This window comes from Mycteria americana, chromosome 2 (assembly GCF_035582795.1).
Source record: "Mycteria americana isolate JAX WOST 10 ecotype Jacksonville Zoo and Gardens chromosome 2, USCA_MyAme_1.0, whole genome shotgun sequence".
Taxonomy (NCBI): domain Eukaryota; kingdom Metazoa; phylum Chordata; class Aves; order Ciconiiformes; family Ciconiidae; genus Mycteria; species Mycteria americana.
In genome coordinates this window covers 173,721,867-173,739,512 of record NC_134366.1, presented here as the reverse complement: position 1 = coordinate 173,739,512, position 17,646 = coordinate 173,721,867, and positions in this window count along the sequence as shown.

Sequence of the window (17,646 nt, the reverse complement as noted above, 5' to 3'; positions counted from 1 at the left end):
CTGTGTAGCTCCTGCTAGCACAGTGACATGCCCAAAGAGGACCTCCAAGAGTCAGCTGTTTCCTCCAGGCCTGGGAATAGCAGACTCAGCGTCCCAGGAAGAGGCACATCAGGAGGCAGGGATAAAGGGAGCGACGGGCAGTCATACAGGGTCTCAGTATCTCCTACTCAGGCACCGGCAATACGCTGGCAAGGCTAGTGACCTGGAAACAGTTCAATAGTCAGACATAGCATGGGTGGAGAAAGGTCAGGATGAAATGTATGGGCTACAAATGTCTAGGAAATTCTCTGACCTACCTGACCCTGGTGCAGATGGGTCCCCAAGCTTCGTGTTGGTACTGATGATTCCTCTGCTTATGTTCTTCAGTCTTCTTTCTCTTCTTCTACACCCCAGTTCTCCTCTGTCACATAGTTGATGTAGAACTTCATTTATCTCTCTCTCCCACAAAAAAGCAAAAAACCAGCCATATGTCAGATAAAGGCCATCTAGACTCTATCCTGTCTCTGAGTGACCAAAAGCAGACTGTAAGCATGTGAAGAGCATAAGTAGAGAGTGAGCACAGAAGGACTTTTTTTTCCTCTAGTCTCCCACTGTTCAGTCAGTTTTATCCCTGAGACTTCCAGAGACAGAGGTGCTTTCTGTGGCCTAGGAGCCTTTGCTGGATTCATCTTCCAGGAGCTATCCATTTACTCCATGAACTCAGCTAAGGTTTTAGCATTTATCATATCCTAGGACAGCTTAACTACACTTTGAATGAAGAACCACCTGCTTTTGTTTCTTCTGATTCTTCCTCCTGATGACCTCTCATCATCATGCTGGAGGAAACAGAACAATTAACCCTTACCTGTTGTCTCCAAGCCACTCATTATATACTCCATTAAACACAATAACTTCCGAGTTGGTAGATGATTTGCTTAGTGAACCCTGCAGGCCTGGCAACTGCATTAGAGCTTTCTGTCTGAAAACTTTTCCCACGGCTCTCAGAAAACCCTGCTGTCAAGACTTGGTAGCATGTACAGATACTAGCAGAAACTTGCAAGGAAAAATAGAGTTTGGGGAAACACAATCCCGACTGCCATTAAAAAGTAATATATCTGTGCTTAAATTATATGATGGTGACAATCAAGTGCCTATTTACCTGCCAGAATATGTTTTTTGGGTCTCTGATGTAAAGGATTGGCACTTAGAAAGCTGTAGTTGTTAAAAAATAACATACCTGTCAGCACCTCTGAGTCAACCTGATGAAGCTGATTGAACAGCTTATCGGGAAAACACTCAAACTCAGATTAAAACCTCAGGAAAGTAAATCATGGAGATGCTGGCAAGTTGTAAGGGACACAGGGCATGTCAAAGACCTGCAGCCCTATAGGGACATTTGTGGGTTCTAGTGTGAGCAGAAACTATGCACTAATCTGATAACACTGCCCACGGAGCCGTAAGTGTCCCACACCCCCACTTGGGGGTGAGTGATAAAAAATTGGTCTCTCTTTAGGCACAGATGTAATGCTACTGCTTTTTACCTTTGTTTTAAACTCTGAGTGTCAGAGCTCTCAGTCATTTGAAGGCTTGGATTTTGGTGCCTTTGCAGCCTGAAAAAAAGTTTAAATCTCCTGTTTTGATGTGGAGGAGAGAAAAATGCCTTCTTATTGTCCCAGGGCGAGAGTTGCAGGGTCAAGTGGAGGGTATAGATCTTTGTGGGTTGATACTCAGGACATCAGAGGGGTCTTGGGTCCTGCCCCTGTTCCCAGGCTTGTTGTTGCTGCCTGTCAGATCTCAGGCATGCAGCCTTTCCAGTGAAGGGGTGAATCCTTTAACAGTCTTCAGCAGGCTTTGAAGCAGAGGGCCTTAATTGCACGGTGTCTTGGGATGCCTGTCAGCCGTTGACAAAAGGTGGGTGCAGAATGCACTGCTTTTTGATGGGAGGAACATGCCTGCCTCTGGCAGGACGTAACTGGATGATTGCTTTCCAAACAAGGCTGACTATAAAAGCACAGCTGCCTCCCCCAGCCGGGGTAGAGTGACTGCGCCTTGTCAAAACCAGCATTAAGGGGATGCAGCAGGACTCCATCAACTGCGCTGATTTACCCGCCTGCCCGGAGGGCTTGGAGCTAAGGGCTGAAGCAAAATCGATATCCTGAATGAATGAGCACAATTGATTTGGGCAAACATTGAGTTGAGGGGGGTGGCTTCCTCCTCCAGGACAACCATTTGGGTTGCTAAACTGCAATTACAGGGTTTTGGCCAAATGAACATTGCGCTGTCAGAAATCACCAGCCCAGAGCCCTGGCATCAAAACAGCCTTCCAGCCTTTCCTATTGCTAACTGGAAAATGATAATTTGCAAAAACACATGTTCCTCGTGCATGCACACAAACACAAACAAATGTGTTTCACTTCAAATATTTCATCATGAAAATCACTTTGTTTTAAAACTCTCCCTTGTGAGGTTCCCCAGGTCCTAGCACCTACACAGATCACTTAATGACCATATTCTGTCTTCTGTCTTTGTGAATAGTGTTTTTCTTCAGGCCTTCCAGATGATTGCACTGATTGACAGGACTGTTTTTTGCCACTCCTGTGTATTCCAGCTTCTTACAGGGTAGCTGAAACACACAGAAAAAAAAAGCAACAAAGGAGTTTGAAAGAACAGCCAGGGCGAGAAGCAGGTAAGAAAATTATTCCCCTGTTCTGTGTCCCACAAAAATGGAGCTAATTTGCAGACCTTCACCATCATTATTTTAAAGCCTTCCTGCTCTGCTATTGATCCTGTCAATCGGACTTCTTCAGCAGAAGAGTCCCAGTCAATTTTTTTTGCCTGATACTTCTTCCTTGCGGTTGGGACTACATGTCTCTCACGTGTGGGACAGTGATAACAAGCTGCAGATGTTTGCTGGTGTACCTGTCCTGATGTCCTGCATGCAACCTGCACCCATGGTAATGATCCCTCCCTTTCTGGGCCATGGGGACGTGCCAACCCCCAAAGACAGCACAACACCCCACATGGCACGTATGTGTGGGCATTACTTGATGAACCAAACTATGAGATCCTTGACAGTGGGATGAAGAACATGAAGAAGTTTGTGGTCTAGTCACCAAGACCATAGTTGCACAGAGGGACAGAAGGAAAAGGAGGTACTTAAGTGTCATGGCAGGAGCTGTGCAGAATCTAGACAATTCATGGGGGGAAATAAATGAATTAAGATAGAACAAAGGCTGCTTTTTAAGAAAAGAAAACTAGTTTGGCTTAAGAAGTCTTGCTTATTGCTTTTATATGGGAAGCTCTGAGATACAGCGGAGTCATTGTGGGAGGGCAGAATTCAAAGACAGGAGCTGAACACACTTCACTTGACATTGAAGATGTGGGCTAGTGATTAACTACAATTTTTATGATGCCAGGCACCATCACAGGGCTGTAGACGCCTCAGCTGGATGTCATCCCAGGGTGTTTATTGGGAAATTTCCAGGCAAATGTCAGCTCGCTGTTTCCACACTTCAAACCTGCCCACCACACCAGCAGAAGGCAATCCAACTCTGCATGCAAAGTTTGAAACCCTGCGTAGCACTGTGAAAACACTTTGTTACACTAACTCATGCTCGTCTCTAGACAAGGTCAACTCATACCTGCCTATTGAAGCAAAACTAAATGTCCACAATACTGGAAAGGACACAGAGAAAACATGCCTAGAGCAAGATCTTGAAGAGGGTTACAAGGCGGGGGAAGTGTTTCTGCTTCTGCTGGTTCTGCACCCTGGAACCTGCTAACCTCATGTTGCTATTGCTGCTATGTTCTCCACCTTCTCCTTACCTTCTTTTCTTGTCCAGTTTGTCCTGTACTTTGTGTAGAATGGGATTGCAAACTGTGGGAAGAACTTGTCTTCTATGTGTAAGCAATGCTAGCCGCTGTGGGACCCTGTGTCCATCTTCCTGAGCCTGTCACATTGAAGGAGGAATTAGATAATAACAAATGCAGTGTCTGAATGCAGTCATGAAAGAATCAGAGGGAGAGAAATAGAAAAAGGACGAACTGTGTGCATCACAGCAATAATTGCAGCCTGGCAGGGAGGAGCTCAGGGTTTATCCATGACAGGCCAGGTCATAGCTGGAATGCAGCCCAAGGAGAAAGGATATTCAAAGGCAGGGAATGCTTGCAGGGATCTTGGCGTGCTGCCCAAGGTCATCTGTCTTGGACTCCTTAGCTAATGGAGCCACCTTACACTTCTCGAGAAGGCTCTGCATGCCTGATTGTCTAGCCAGGTACTCTGCATACACGTCAGAAACAGAGCTGTTCTGGATCTGCCTTTCTCGACACTTCATGGGAGAGGACAGTACTTTCTGCTTAACCATTCCCTTTCATTGCCCATGGATAAGACACAAGGAATGGCAGATGCCAGCGTAGGGTCTATATATATTTGCACATCTCAGATTTGAGACTAAAACTGTAGCTCCATCCATCCATCCATCCATCCACCCAGCCATCTATCCACCCACCCATCCATAACCTCTTCGTGTTCACCTCTTCGAACATTTATGGATGGGTCCTTACAATGCTACCTCTCATCAGTCTGCTTCCCTTCCATACATTCAAACTAAGCTTTTAACACTGGTATTTTCTATTACAGAACCATGGATCTTCAGAAAGCAAGGCCAGTCTTTGGGGGCCCTGTAACTTTACAGACTAGTCTTCCCTGCATGTTCCACTGAGTTAGTGCTGATTCACCCCAGCACAGCTCTCCCCAGACACAAACCCTCTGGAGTATCCTGTGACATGAGAATAGACAGGAGTTATCCAATTCAAAGCTATCTGAGGGAGAATGATTGATGGTGAGTGAGGACTTTGCTGGGAATTGCCAGGGCCTGCTGAGTGAACCTCCAGCTCAAAACTAGTAATGGAAAAGAGAAAGTGTGTGAGAATAATTAAGGAGAAAGGTTTAGAGAGGGAGAGATCTAATAGACAGCCTTGGAGTGATAAAAGAATTATCCAGCTGTAACAAGCAGACTAAGCCCCCTGAGGAACACAATGAAATGTAATAATAAGATAGGTACTGGAGGGAGAGAAGGGAAAGGTGAAGGTTATTATAGCTGAAATATTTAGACTATCTTATTACACATCAGTTCTCTTATAATCTTCAGAATATATGTCTGAGACCTCCATCATCCCATAATGTACCTGGATAACTAGGAACAAACTTAAAACACTCCATATGGTCCCTATGGCTCCTTTTTCAAGTACCTGCATATCAAAGAGGTAGGCAGAGGAAATGCAGATGCATCGGGTGTGTTTCAGATGTCAGCAGCCTCTGCCTAACCCTTCCTGAGCCTTTCTGCCTGGGGAGTCAGCTGGCCGAAAGTAGCTGATGCACGTGGCCAGGCAGGATGAAAGAGGCAGGAGTACATGTGGACAGGTCCATAGGTACCTGCCAGCTCGGGACAAGCCAGTTGGCTTCAGGGCTGCTGAATGATTGAATGATTGAAGATTGAACGATTTTGCTGCAGATATGAAGATGGCTTTCCAAGCTTGAAATACACCCTAGCAGCTGTTTTAGGAGCTTGTGACCATCTTCTACCCTACTTTGGCAAAGGCCAAGGTAGAGGAAGCAGGGTGCAATGCTTAAGAATAAAGGAAACTTTATGATTATTTCCTAGGGATGTTTTGCCTCCACTGCTGAGGCCACAAGTTTGCCAGGGGATTTTAATGTACATAGGACTTTTTCAGCTAAAAAAAAAAAAAAAGGAAAGCAATCTTTTTCAGAAAAGTCATGAGGTGTGCTTGCTGCAGGTGTCCAGCAGCTAAGGGTGTATTTGCATACTGTGCTGCCTTGCCAGAAGAAATCTGTGGTTCAGGAGGCTGCTGCCTGTCTGTTAACAAGAATGGCTTGATTCCTTAGCTGGAATCTATTACCTGCAATGCAACACAGCCTGTAAGCATCCCACAATGCCATGCTGTCGTGAGAATTTCTTCAAATTCCTGGTTTCTGTGATGTCCATGACACAATAAGGAAATGGGATAATTTAATGTCCCTATTTTACAGTGATATTGAGAAGAAGAGTAGAGCAGGAACCATTTCATTAAACGCTTGACCAGTAGGAATGCTTTGCTAAGGTAGCCTCTATAAATTTCACTTTTTTTTTTTTTTAAGAATGGTTTGGGTTGGAAGGGACCTTAAAGATCATCTAGTTTCAATCCTCCCTGCCATGGACAGGGACACCTTCCACTAGGCCAGGTTGCTCAAAGCCCCAGCCAACCTGGCCTTGAACACTTCCAGGGATGGGGCAGCCACAACTTCTCTGGGCAACCTGTTCCAGTGCCTCACCACCCTCATAGTGAAGAATTTCTTCCTTATATCTAATCTAAATCTACCTTCTTTCAGTTTAAAGCCATTACCCCTTGTCCTATCACCATATGCCCTTGTAAAAAGTCCCTCTCCAGCTTTCTTGTAGGCCCTCTTCAGGTACTGGAAGGCTGCTACAATGTCTTCCCAGAGTCTTCTCTTCTCCAGGCTGAACAACCCCAACTCTCTCAGCCTGTCTTCATAGGAGAGGTGCTCCAGCCCTCTGATCATCTTCGTGGCCCTCCTCTGGACTCACTCCAGCAGGTCCATGTCCTTCTTATGTTGGGGACCCCAGAGCTGAACACAGTACTCCAGGTGGGATCTCACGAGAGCGAAGTAGACGGAGAGAATCACCTCCCTCGACCTGCTGGTCATGTTTCTTTTGATGCAGCCCAGGATACGGTTCTCTTTTTGGGCTGCAAGCGCACATTGGTGGCTCATGTTGAGCTTCTCATCAACCAACACGCCCAAGTCCTTCTCCTCAGGGCTGCTCTCAATCCATTCTCTGCCCAGCCTGTATTTGTGTTTGGGATTTCCCCGACCCATGTGCAGGATGTTGCACTTGGCCTTGCTGAACTTCATGAGGTTCGTACGGGCCCACCTCTCAAACCTGTCGAGGTCCCTCTGGCTGCCACTCCTTTCCTCCAGCATGTCAACCGCAGCACATAGCTTGGTGTCATGGGCAAACTTGCTGGGCTTGCACTCAATCCCACTGTCCATGTCACTGACAAAGATGTTAAATAGTGCTGGTCCCAATACTGACCCCGAAGGAATGCTGCTCATCACTGGTCTCTACTTGGACATCGAGCTGTTGACCACAGCTCTTCGAGTGCAACCATCCAGCTATTTATTCTGAAAATGCCTACGTTTTCAAATAAAATGAATATGTGTTTGTTTCCAATGGTGTTTTCAACGTGGATACATTTCATTCTGAACATTCAGAAAGGTTAGGAAATATCAAATTTTGAAATTTTAACTGAAAAAAAATCATGTTAATTCCCTAAACTGCTCCACCATATCTTTTAAAAATATATTCAGAGATACACAGTTATTGTAGTGACTGGAGCTGGAGCTGTGAAGGATGCAGTTTGGGAATACTGACCATGGAAATCAGGCAGTTCTTAAATTGCCTTTGGGAAGTTTTCCCTGTCTGTGAGCTGGTCATCTCCTGGGAACAATTCCAGATGTGTACAAGTCAGTGAGAGGACATCCTTCTCCTCTTCCTTCCTGTACTCCATCAGACATGGTAATCTCAGCCTGGGACTCACCTCCAGTCATGGTCCTCCTTCCACAACTCCTGCCATGGTCCTCCTCCCAGACTCCATGGACCAACCTCTCCAGCTGGTTGTTAACTGGTTTGTTATCAAGCCCATGACAGGAGTCATTAGACTGGGATGCTGAAACTTTGCAAGAGAAATTTTGGTAAGATGAAAAAAAAAAAAAGAAAGAAAAGAAGAGCCCAAAAGCTAATATCACACTGGAAAAGGTTTTTGTCAGAATGTTTTTCCTTATTCCCCATTACAATCCATTTTCAGGGACTGCAACTTCCTCTAAGAAAAGTTTTAGAAATGCATCCCACCATTACTCAGATCCTTCCAGAACCCCATATATTTATTCACTATACCCCAGGAGCATGGGAAGCAAGTGGAAATGTTCATGTCATCTGCAGCTGAACTCCCAAAGCTGGGAGAAATCTACCTTGTTTTGAGGTTGCTATTCCTATTTATTTTTGTTTTTATGCAGAGTGCATTCCATCTGTTTATCTGAACAAAATAAGTTAGAGTGATTTGATTAGGCAAATAAAGCCTTTCAAAAGGAGAAAAAAACCCAACACAATTTCTAACAGCTCTTTAATCCAGCAGAGAGAAGTGTAACAAGAGCCAATGGTTGGAAGCAAGGTTAGAAAAATTCCAATACCAAACAAGGCAAACATTTCAAATACTTTTAGAGATGACTAATTATATCTATAAAAAAGATTCTGAGGAGAAGTAATGAATTTTTCTTTTCTTCATGTTTTTAAATCAAGGCAGTTGCCTTTATAGATCAGCTTCAGTCAAACTCACAAGACTGGGCTGATGATGGACAAATGAGGTGACAGTACCTTACCTTATCATGCTATCATGCAGGTAAGAAGATACAGTCCTAAACTCTAAGAGCTGGGTCCACCTTAATTAACTTACCATCTATAAATGAGGTGACTCATTCTAGATATGTGTCTAGGCTCCTTCTGTAGTCGATAGAGAGAAAAAGGCACTTCCAGATGGTGATTTATCTTATACTAACTTGGTGGCTAAGGTATCTGAGATGAATTCTCCTCTGAAGGCCTTTACATCCCTCCTCTAAGCACCGAGACCTCACAGATAAATGAAATTGTCTTATTTGAGAGGGTAAAGCTTCATAAGATGGATTCTTTCAAGAGACAAAGAATTTGCTCTGATCTTCTAATATGATTATTTGCCTTCCTATCCAAGTCGGATCATGGCTTCATAGTTCATTAAGACAGAGTAATGAAAAGGAGACGAATAAAGGGAAACCCAATATTTTGGATGCCCTTGTTCAGAATTGTAAAAAATACAGAGCACTTTGGGATCATTCCGGGAACAGGAACTTCAACGATATTAAATCACTGCATTTCATTATCTAGATGTCAGTCATAGCACTCTAGTTAAAACTTCAAACAGGCTTTTAGTATAAACACTCATTAAACTGAGAGAAGAATAATGGATAATTGTGATCAGTGTTAGCGAGAATTAGATCTTTTCTGTGTCTTTAATTACTTATGCAGACAGCAAATGATGTTACATTTCCACACACTCCCTTTATGAAATGTTCAAAGATGATCTCAGTTGCTTCTGTTTTTCTACTTGGAAAAATCACAAGGAGTTTACGCTGTCTGTGCATTTGCCCATAAAGACTGATTCACAGGAGAACATAAAGTCAACAACCAAACAGAGTATGAAAGGTTTAACAACTTTTATGCTTAGTCAATAATTTGATGTTTCTCAGGGAAGGCTGGATTTAGAAGCTCTGCCAAGATTTTCAGATGAAAGATGGTTCTGCAAACATTCTTAAAATTAGATAATCCAGCGGCTATATTGCAAACTTTCCAGCTCAGACAAGGCTCAGACAAAGCATGCCCTGCAGAGCAGGGGGTGATGTTGTGTGCTTAAGAAATCTACTGTGTTGATGCACTGCTGAATGTGCTCAGCTCCGGCCAGTGAGGTGTTGTGCAAACAGAGGATAAACATGGGATGAGCTATGCCCTGATATGGCTGCTACAAATGCAACAGTGGCAGAGGAGCTGAGCAGGGCCAGCAAGTTCTTTCAAGGGCTGCATACACAAAGCTGACATGGACTTTTATTTTGCCAAGGTGAAAAGTATTTTGCAATGGACATGGCCTAGGCCAGCTTTGTTTTTGTTGTTGCTGCCTGCTGACACTGACAGGAGCAGGTCTCGACCACCACCAAATGTTCTTCAGGTCTGGGTGACAACTTTAACTCCATGTGGCTGGTGGGTCTATTTTGTCTGACCACCACCTCCACCCATGCAAGGTTTGCTGGTGTTGTGGGTATTACATGAAGATTATTTTTACCCTATAGATGACAATGTGCAGTGATGGCCCTCACCAGGGAAACGCTGGTGGCACTGGTATGTGTCCTTTATCACTGCCCTTGAGGTGTCAGGGCAAGACAGATGCTCAGCCCATGTGAGATGGGCATAGACAATCACAGCACGTAGGACACAGAGCTGGTTATCAGATCCCTTTGCTTTCGATGCCAACTTTGTCACCAACCACATTTAACAACTCAAACTACACTAACCTATTCTTGAGTGCCTCGGTTTACTTCTGTAGAAATAGAAGAAAAAACAAAGTTTTGGTCAGTGAGAAAATGGTGCTTTGTCCATCACAAGTGTACACAGCACTGCAAATATTTAGTTGGAAATCTGGTTGTACTTAGTCATGGTTTGTAAATTAAGTTATGTAGCCTGAATGCAAGGAATGGGGAAAAGGCAAAACCGAACTGTTCTTCTTCTAGAGTAGTCTTGTCCTCCCCGTCTGAATCTCTCACAACAGTGCAGCATTTGAGATGGGGGATGCACATTCTGCCTTGCAGCCTCTCCCAGTGGCTTTAGAGCAGCTCAGTAGCCCTTAATTCAGGCTGCTAAAAATGGCTCACAGTGAGACACACCTGTTAGCCAAAGAGGTGACAGCATCTCCTTACCCTGAATAGCAGTTATTGGACTGAGACTCGATGGCCTCCTCGCCAAATCCCACCTCCCTTGTCTTGCTAATTACAGATGGAAAATAGTGGAAGCAGCCCAGACTGATTTCCAATAAAAGTGGCTGTAATCTTTGATTAAAATTCCTTTGTTTCTCTGACTGCAAGGCAGGAAACACAATTGTAACTCCACGTCGTAGCCTTCAAATCACAAAAAATAAAATATGATTCTCACTTGGAAAGGGGCTCTTAGATCTGTGGCAAGCAGTGAACCCCTGAAGGGAAATATTCCCTCCTGTTTTGGGTGCACACTGGAATATCTTCTTAGGGTACCTTGGGTGCTCTAAAAGTTCAATGAACTCTGGAAAATTTGAACTGGTTATGGAATTTTCATTAAAATGGCACCTAATACGTATTTTAACTTTGAGATCATTCCATTCCCAGCATCTAATTTCACCCTGTGTGATCACAGGACTGCTGGCTTTCACCATTGTATCGTGAGAGCTGTGATTTCTAGTGACAGACCCTTTGCTACGTCGATGACTTCTGCCCCAAATGAAGATCTTTTGGGACTGAAGGAAGGATGGCTTTGACTGGCCTTCACATGGTGTGCTCCAGACCACATGGCAGAGGAGAACTGCATGAAATAGCACATCCTACAAGCAAGGAAGCCAGAGAGGTTATTAAATGAACCCATACTGAATTTTTTAAATCCTGTCATTTTTAATCTTATCTCATGATTTTTGAATGTTTGTGGCTGACCTAATTGTAAGTACCTGGCTTTGCAAACAGATGAATGAATGTTTTCCTATGTGGTAATAAAAATTTAGTGTTTAATAACATTTTTACATGAAGAGTTTTGAAAGATGCATACTGCTTATAAGACTGAGCAGTTTTCTTCCAAGCAGACACATTCAACGCTGTTCCCTTATAAAATCTCTTCTAGAGTTTCTTCTCCCATCATCTATGACTGATTTCACCTTTCTGTGCTTTTAAGGAATCAGTAAGATAGAGTTAATGGTTCTAGCTGGATGTGGGCCCAGTGAATGACAGAGGATGACAAGGCGGTTTAGCTGATTGTTAGTTACAACTCATTATTAGTTATAAAAGAGAGTAAAATAGCTTGCCTGCATTGCACAAAAACCTGTTTTCTCAGGAGTCTGCTGCAGAAAAATGACCTCTTAGCATAATGCATGGATGACAACTTGTATTTCAGTTTTGCCTTTCCTCATGTCATTTTGTTTTCTTGAAATTTTTCCCAATAGCCAGGCTTCCCTGGACAGAACACACTCTTTCTCTGGTACCAAATGTGCTTTGATGTATATTCAATGAGGTATAGATGGGTTTTATACTTGTTTATTACAAGCCCCAGGGTACTCATCTGGCTCTTTTGTAAACGCTAATTGTTGGAGACATGGGATTACTCAAAAATCTGAGCTGGGGTTTTTAAAGGATGTTTCTCACCCTTATGCCTGGAGAAAATATCTTGAAAATATGAAGACAGTGCAAGAATTAGGTAGACTGCCTGGTGTATTAGTCTCAGTAGTAGCAGCAGTAGCATCCCCTGGGATTCAAAGCAGTCTCATGAGGGAAGTAGAAGCAAGTATGGTCAGGGACTCCAGAGGTGGAAAACCTGATGCAAGTGTCAGAACAAGAACGATAAGGAATCTGTTAACCCTTGAAAACAAACTGAAAGATGCTCTTTTACTTGTAGCAGCAGAGAGTGGGTCAGAACAACAGACTTTTATTCCTGATTCTTCCATGTATCACTTTGGAAGTATTTTTTTAACCTCCCTCTGCCTCAGTTTCCTCATTTACATATATCAAAATGTGGGAGCATGAACAGTAATTCACTAATGCATCGCAAGAGTTTGGGAAATGCCTAACACTGTTCATTGGACAATTAATAACCAGCATGCATCACCTCTTAAATCTGTCATTCCTGCTGTTCCAGCTGGGTGTTCCTACATGATTGCTCACCTGTCATCAAGAAAAGAATGTCCATTAATACACAAATATATTTTTTTTTAATTAGGGTAAGTAGGCAGCTCTTACTCACACTTCCTAGCTTCCTCAGGCAGCTGCTGGGAACAGCGATGTGTCTGACGGTTGTAATGACTCCAACTAGAACGGTTCCACTACAGTGGAGGATGATCCTCTGCTTATTGTGCATGTCATTTAAAAAGTGTTCTTGAAAACAATTTGAGAGATAACAGGAACTTGCCAGCTGCAAAGAACAGCATGAGCATACAAATCACAGAGAGTAAATTGTGGAGAGCAAACAAGAATACAGAGTAACTGATAGCATTTGAAAGTTGATCGGTGGATGTGCTTACAGAAAAAGATATGTTTTAAAGCATTAGCAGAAATATAGTGGAGTTGCATAGCACCAAGTGCATTTGTCCCCAGCCAGTCAGGCTGACTGAAATGAGACATTTAGGTGTGAGCAGAACGGTTTTATTAGTTTCTGATACACAAACAGAGGAGAAGTTGGTTGGGTAAAGCTTGGGGCTCAAGAGCTCATTGTACAAGACCCCTTCTAACTGCAAGATGGTTTGCATTATATTCTCTGCCTAGGGAGGCACCACAAAGCTGAATAGGACTTGTGTGTTATGTAGCAGGATGCTGTTAATGCTTCTGTATATTTTTAAGGCCTTGAAAATCCAATGTGATCATTTCTAGAGAAAACAGTCTGGACAGCCTCAGCTCTGCTGCCAAACTGATAATTTCCGCTTAATGTAGAAAATATCTATATCCAATGGTGGGACAGAGCTGATGTCTCTGAGTTGCTTGGCTGCTATTACGGTCACAGGAGTTCTAGTCAATACAGTAAATGGAGCAAATGGCTCAAATCATCTGAAGAAACATTGACAATTATTGTAGCATGAGTGGATTGTGCCTTAAACTTCACTGCCGCTAATGCCCAGGGACTACAAAAGGTGATTTTCTCAGATATAGATGTCTACGGTGGCGAAATCCATATTCAGGACAAAGAAACCTGACCTTAGGCTGTCTTCATCATCTACGGAGAGAAAAATCATAGTAAAAGTCAGTTTCTACAATGTGAGATGAACTGCCTCTCAAAACACCTGCTTTTCTCCATTGGCTACACAGAGGTGACAGGTTGGGTGGAGACATCCATCTGCATAAGGTGAGGTGAAAGGTATCTTCCTCCTCCCCCAGTCTTGATTATAAGACTCCTGAATCTACTATTCTCTTAAATAAGTTTTCCATCAGATTAATTTCTCTCATTGCTAAGAATCTGGACTTTCAACCTGAGCTGCATGTATTTGACTTCGTCTTGCAGCCACCACGTTTGTTTATTCCTTTGTCTGCTTTTAGCACTTGGTCTGGGGATGGGGATAGAAGTTATATGAATTGATAAAAGAAAGCAATGAGCTTATAATGCAATGGAGTCTGATAGACAGATGATAACTAAGTACTCAAAAGTTTGGAATGTAGTCCAGTACTCAGAAGATTAGAATGTTGTTGTGCTGTTTGAATTTGGGGAAATCACTCCTACTTTCCCATTTCCCCAGTCTGCCTAGATAATGATACTGAGCAGTAACGGGGGAATCTAAAGTGCTGAGAAAAAGAAACAGTTTAATTTTCTGCTTTTTGTTTCTATTTTTCTTCAGAATCAAATGAAAACCTTCTGATGTTTGTTGTGATTCTTCTTAAACCAAATAGAACCAGAAAAAAAATAACTTCTCTAGAGCAGTCAACCTTGGTCACTGTAGTGGTTTAACCCCAGTCAGCAACCAAGCACCACGCAGCCGCTCGCTCACCGTCCGTCCCCCCCCGGTGGGATGGGGGAGAGAATCAGAAGAGTGAAAGTAAGAAAACTCATGGGTTGATATAAGAACAGTTTAATAATGGAAATAAAATAAAATAATAATAACAATAAATTGTAATGAAAAGGAAAACAATGAGAAAGAGAGGAACAAAACCCAAGGAAAAAAACAAGTGATGCAACTGCTCATCACCCACCGACTGATGCCCAGCCAATTCCCAAGCAGTGATCCCTGCTGTGCCCTCTCCCAGCTTCTTATGCACCTGGCAGAGCGTGGGAAGCGGAAAAGCCCTTGACCAGTGTAAACATTACTTAGCAACAACTAAAACATTAGTGTGTTATCAACATTATTCTCATAGCAAATCCAAAACAATACCAACTACTAGAAAGAAAATTAACTCTATCCCAGCTGAAATCAGGACAGTCACTTCTGTGAAAGCCGTAAGTACATGGGTGATCAGTACCCCTGTGGAAGCTGCTCTGGCTTTGTTTCCGTCCCACTAGGCCAGTTTTTGGGAGCTGTCTTGGCTCATGCTGTCCCTGGAACTCTGCCCAGGTACCAGCTAGTGAAGCTCTGGGTGGGCTGGACCGAAAACTGTGTTAGAACACTATTAATAGTTAAACAATGTGGAAAATTACAGGACTGACTCCGTTCAGTGTGCTAATGCAGGATTACCCCGAGGAGGTGGCGGAGAAGGCCTGGCCTGGAGAAGGTTATGGTGTCTCAGTCCTTGAAGATATTCACAGTGGACACAGCCCTGGGCAATCCACTCCAACTGATGCTATGTTGAGCAGGACAGCTGGACTAGATGGTCCCCACAGATCCCAGCCAATGTCACTCATTCTGTGATTCTGTGATTCAAGTTTTCCAAATCCTGGCCCATTTCAGACTACCTTGCCTTGATGGTGCTGAAACATTCAAAACACACCTAGTCCTCAGTGAGGCCCTGAGACAGAGTGAATGGCCTAATGGAGCAAACTCAAGAGCCACTAGTGAGCCCTGAGCAGTTCATAAGACTGCAGTCATGCAAACCCTATCATAACCTCTCAAGTACTGCATAGGTTCATGGTCAGGAAACCTCCAGAGCAAATTTACTAAGCATCAAGCTACAGAGCTGCAGCTAAGCAATGGGAAGGAAGAAGGACATTACCTAGATAACAAGAGCTATGCTAGGTGGCTATGGGTAGGACCTACTCTTCTGATGTACCTGTAAGCAAATCTCAAGAAAAGATACCGTCCTTAGTTTGCACTTCTGCTGGCAGCTTGGGGCATCACACACCTCCACTATGAGCTCAATCTTACCACTGTTGCTTCTGTTGGGGTGAGATGAGAAGGGTCTTGTTGTGAGGAGAAACCCCTGCAGAAATAGCCATGCAGCAGGAGGATCCCAGGATGGGCTGGTGGTGGCTGTGTGATGCACCAACTTAAGCAGTGGTGACTCACTTCCATTTTGTGCAGCTCTGCCTGGTCCTATGGACACAACTTTGCCTGGAGCACCAAGCTCAGGTTCAGGAGTATCAGAAATGACTGGAGTTTACCCTGGCAGTGATACATCAGCTTTCCCTCTGCTGGTAGGAACAAATCTTACTAACCAGGTTCCTCTGGGACACCAGCGGCAGAAACACCCAGACATTATGGCTAGGCAAGCTGTTGTAGCTAACATGGGTGTGAAATTCACTGCTGGCTAATTTACCTTGTTCCTTGACTGCATAGAAAAAGAGAGTATGTTCAGATTGGACATAAAGAAGACATTTTTTACCATGAGGGTGGTCTGACATTGGAACAGGTTGCCCAGAGAAGTTGTGGATGCCCCATTGGAAGTGTTCAAGGTCAGGTTGGATGGGGCTTTGAGATGCCTGATCTAGTGAAAGATGTCCTTGCCTATGGCAGGGGGGTTGAACTAGATGATCTTTAAAGGTTCGTTCCAACCCAAACCTTTCTATGATTCTATGATTCTATGAAATTAGTCCATTTTGCCATGTTTGGACAGCTTTGGTATCTGACTGACTCATTTCGTGCAGTTCATGTACATCTGTCCTGTGAGTGGAAGTACCTTCCAAGAGTGTGGCTTTTATTTAGTCGAACAAAGCTTCAGCCATGTACCTGTCATACTGCTTGTTGGTGCTTTCAGGATAAGGCTGGCTTGGCAAAGGCAGAGGGTGTTTAGGATAGTAGAAAGGAGGAATCTGGCAGTTGGATCTGTGAGAGACTGTTAAGAGTTAATGTCTCAAACATTGTGGAGAGATAAGGCGAGATTTGCATGGCGACGGCAAGTCGGCTAGCATGGGACGGGGAGAGCTTTTCGGAGGAGAGACTAAAAGAGGTATTGTCTTGTGAGACACTGAAGGAGGTACTGTCTCAAACATTGTATCGAGGTAAGGTGCAGCAAGTCGGCTAGCATGGGATGAGAAGAGTGCGTCGGAGGATGCACAGTTACCATCTATAGCCAGAGGTCACACAGAGTTTTATCTAAGGAATGGGCCTACAATCACCCAAAGCTTGGAATGAAACTCCTCGCAAACCACCCCCCTCCCCCCTGCACCTGCAACCCTTTGAGGACCAGAACAACATAAGTCCTCCAGGGGTGTGACCTGAGGATTAGAGTATAAAGAGACACCTTCCCCAGGGAACGGCAGGCGCCCATCACCAGAGGATTGCCACGTCTGTCACCGTCATCGCGGGATCCAAGGGTGGTGATACCTTTCCTTTTCTTTATCCTCCTTTCTTCTCTTTTCCTTTTCTCACTTCTCTTTTCCTCTACTCTTCCACTATATATATATCTGGGCATATGAGTTTTGGATGAATTGTGAGGGGTTGCCCGGAAAATAGCTCCATTGCCAAATTGCCTCTGTTCGTTCGCTGAGCTTGCTAGTTCGTTAAGTTTGTAGTGTGCTAGTTAATAAAGTTGCTACTCTGACTGTTCCTCTGAGTCATTGTTGTGACTCTACCGGCATGCGGCTCTGCCGAGCAGAGATCAGCTTTTGTCGGTACACAAATCCCTGGGGAATCAAAAAGATTCACCCATCTCGCAACCCACCGAGTGGGACGAGACAGGATCCCAAGCTTCACGTCCCCTGGTTTTCCCGTGGCAAGCTCCCCTTAGCGTGCCATGGCACGCTGGCTGACGACTGCACCACGGGACAGGCACCCACAATGTAGCACTCACTAAGTGAGCTGCATGGATGCTGTTATCCCAAGAAATCATCTTTAGCTTGCATAAATCTTTTCATCCATTAAATCTGTAGATTTCTTGGAAAAACCTAGGAATTCCAAACATGGACTAGGCCTGAATTGTGCAAGTGC